The following is a 4,242-nucleotide window of genomic DNA, read 5'->3' as shown; positions in this document are numbered from 1 at the left end:
CATCCACCAGCTAGCAAGTAAACGATGCAGTAGAGCTGCTGTGCCAACTGCGGCCAATATGGTAGGAGCAACTCCAGCTAACTGGCTGCCTACTAGCTTGCTTCATTTGGCTGCAAGCAGGGGTCTTCAGGCTCAGTGGGTCTTTGCAGTGATCAGGTGTTAGTGCCGTTAAATTGATGTGAAGTTTTACTGAAATAATCATACAACCATTGAATTTCTAATAGATTTCATAATAATCAATAGAACAAAAGTTCCGTTTTGGTCCATAATAGAGACAGCTTAAAATTCCGGGCACTCTACTTTGTATGGGAAACATTTTACACGAAATGTTTCAATTTTTGCCGTTCAAAAGGTCTTACATTCGAGACTCGTTTTAATAAGCTTTCCCATAGATATCTATGCAAATTTATTATGCTCATTTTCCCAAGACGTTTCTTCAGTGGTTTGACAATTTCAGTTGATGATTTGACTTTTCTAATTATGATTTTCATGAACTATCCGTAATTCGAATTGAAGTGTCCGGAATATGAGACAATAGTTAGGAAGCGTCCGGAATATGATTTACGAAAAGGGCACACATTTCTTTTTATCTTAAATTATTTATGTTGCAGAATCAATATCTTCACTCACCATTCGAAAATTAAATGTTATGAAGGCTCGAAGGAACAATACCGTAATCCGAGGCAAATTGATCACTATTTTACAAATTTTTATTGTCTTTCAAATATTGTTGAATAAATTTCAACAAAATCAGTACAAACAAAAATTGAACAAATTCTCCAGAAGGTTCAACCCTATCTCAGTTCGGACCCCCCATGTTCTAATTCGGACCGCAATATATTTTATCGTTCTATAGGGTGTCTCAGAAAGTATTGGCACGACTTCACCATACTGCCATTTCAAGACTAGTGAAGATAAAAATCAGATTTTTACACACTGTACTCAACAAGAGTAGATTGTGATTTTAAAATGAATTATTTTATAATTTTTGTGTTGATTACGTAACATTTCTTTGAAGTATAGCTTTGTTTTACAAAATGTGTTCTAAGTCAGAAAGTGCGTATAAAAAAAATATGAAAACTTACGTTCATCAGCAAAGACATGATAATTGATCGGACAATCACTTATTCAAATTCGAATTTTAAACTTGAGCATGTAAAATTTGTATTGAAACTAAAAATCCTATTCCAGCCGTGGTCGATTTGAAAATGGTCAAAAAACAAATCCTCATCTTTACGTTAAAATACTCTACATCGACTCATGGAACCAAACTAAATTTAAAAAAAAATCGTGGTTGCTGTGTTAATCCCCTCAAACAGCTTTCCAGAGTATATCTGTTCCTTGACTAGATATTTCTATGAATCGATGATCTTTTCAATATCGACTTATGGAAATATCACTGTCACTAGGGAAGTTTTTGGCATTGTTGGAAGTAGTCGTAGGAGAATTGAAGAGAAATTGGCCAAATGGAATCCTTTTTTGTGTGCGTTTTAATATTTAAAAGACTATTTTTTTCATTTGCTGCTCCATCGCCCATATGACATGAGAAGCCCCTCCGTACAGCAGAAGAAAGAGTTATGCTTCGCGCTAAACACCAAATAATCGGTATGTTTCGATCGACGCTGTGTTTTAGCTTCGGTTAGCATTAGAGACTTGCAATTGCTACAAATTAGTTATAACTCCCACGCCCCGCGCAGAATTTAACCAGGGGGGACTAAATCGTTCAAATCGTTTCATAAGCGTTTGCAATAGTTCTCGGAGAATCGCATTTTACGTGCCGATAAAAATCTTTCGAAACACCCCTTTATCAAGTGGGGAAAATATTATCATGCCCTAGGAAGAGCATAACCATGACTAATTTATCCAAGCACAGCCAATAAGATAATACGAAACAAGCTATAATTGAGTATGAGTTAGCAATAAAAACAACAAAATATCATTTAATATTTTTTTTCAGATATAAATCGCGAAAAAAGCGATGATAAATCTAAAACTGGCATTAAGGAGTTAAATATTTTCCAAGAAAAAACTGAAAATAATCAAAACTATAGAAAAATAAAAATTGTACTCAAAATCTTACAAATCCTGAGATTTCAATACACACAAAAACATCGGAACACTTCTTCTTTTCATTACGTCCCCACTGGGACAGAGTCTGATTGTCAGCTTAGTGTTCAATGAGCACTTCCACAGTTATTAACTGAGAACTTTCTTTGCCAAAGTTGCCATTTTCGCATTCGTCTATCGTGTGGCAGGAACGATGATACTCTATGCCCTTTCAGTTTTATTTATAATATTTTTTTCAATTTTCCATGAGAATATCGATGAATCTTTTCTATTAGTTTCCAATTTTTCATTGCTATTCTTTATCGATTACGCTGTAGAAAATATATTATTTATTGTTAAAATTGGTCGAATTATTGCTATAGCAATAATTAAATTATTGTTTTGGCTACCTTTAAATACAACAGAGCATGCTCCCCTTCTTTAGATGTTCGTTAATTTGGCTGCCTTCATCGAGCAATCGAACGGGAGAGTGAAAGGTTATTCGCAAGTGCCTTCATTCGAGCGTGCACTTCACGAAACTGTGCAAACAAACTATGCTAATGCGCATGACCACGCGTTTGAGATCCCCTCGATCTCAAGGTTGATGGCGAGCGTCCAATGATGCTGAATTTAAATTATGCGTTTTTGCTAACGGTTCGTGCAGTTTGCTTCCATATAGGTAGACACGGTGCATCCGAATGTTTTGACTAGAGGTGCTCGGATCTTGTCAATCCATCGGCGTGAGGCTCGTCGTTGACCTTATCACGAGGTGGATGTAGTTGCAGCGCGTAAAGTGCTTGAACGTGAAATGGATATCGATTGACTGTTTTGTTGTCAAAATTTCTAGTTCATTGTCGCGGTCAGTTGATGGATTCATGATTAAGTATATAAATTGGTTTTAATGACTAGCTGTCAAGTATATATTGCTTTTTTTAGCTATTTTTTGTTTTAAAATTTCGAAAACAAGTTGAGCCGTGGAGGAACTGGGAGCTTGACGCTCATATTAACTCTTTATCTGTTTGGGCTTTAACACTTTTACGTTTGTTAATGAATCGATTCGTAAAATTTTCTCACATTGCGTTTCCACGAGTTTTTTTTTATTTGCGCATGAAATCCAATTATCTTGAAAATCATTTTCTAGACTAATTCCCATGAAAATATTTCGTTGTCTTTGTATTTTGGAGTCATTTTGACCCCATATTAAAATCGTGCTCACACAGATAAACAGATTTTTGATTTTTCGGCAGTTTTGGAAAGTAAATTTAATTGAGTTTTAATAGAAAAAATGCCAATGGTTCATGCTTTCATAAAAGTAGTACTTTCGTTCGCCATTATCGAATTGGACCGAGTTTATATGTGGTGTCTTCAAAAGCTGGCATTACGAAAATATGGCGAAGCAAACGAATACCGCGGGTTTCTAAAACTGAAAACACAAAATTTAATGATTTCCAACTGTGAAGCAACAAACTTTTATGTTGATAATACCTACAAATAAGTTACCAGCATTTTGATACACAAGATTTTTAAATATTCAGCTCACTAGTTCCTCTCAGTTGCCAAAAACCGAACTAATCAGACATGTAGGTACCGCCAGGGCTGCCTTTCAAACAACATTACCAAAACACCAACCTTCCCATTGATCTGCATTGGCAGATATTAAAGTTTTAAATTTTCAATACCGTCGGACGGGACTACTTTTGATTCCAGGGGCTACTTTGGACACTCACCTTTTGTATTTATTAGCAGCGTAAATATCAATCTGAGCAATTTTGTGTCTTCAGCACTTTTACTAACCAATATATGCTCTACCACTAGGCATGATTTTTTCTTGGAACAACATCAACAATAACAGGATAAACAAGAAAACATTTCAAAAAAGCCCGAATAAATATTCACAAGGTATTGGCTATACAAACATTGTTTGAATTTTACCCATGTCTTGGAAACTTATTGGGAGCATAACAAAACTATCGAATCGTCATGTTTCATGAAAATCTTCTGATTTGTTTTGCTTAAAATTGTTGTTTTATTAAAATAATTGATCAAAGGTCTTATTTTTGCGACTTTTATTTTATTATAATGTTTTGGTTTGTGCATTTTACAACATAAAAAAATAAAATAAATGTTTGTTAAAGTGAATAGACATAAAAAACATATATTTCAATACGTACCAATGCCAAATTCTCAACATAATCT

The sequence above is a fragment of the Aedes aegypti genome, chromosome 3, assembly GCF_002204515.2.
Source record: "Aedes aegypti strain LVP_AGWG chromosome 3, AaegL5.0 Primary Assembly, whole genome shotgun sequence".
In the NCBI taxonomy this organism is placed as follows: Eukaryota; Metazoa; Arthropoda; class Insecta; order Diptera; family Culicidae; genus Aedes; species Aedes aegypti.
Note: the sequence above shows the minus strand (reverse complement) of the source record.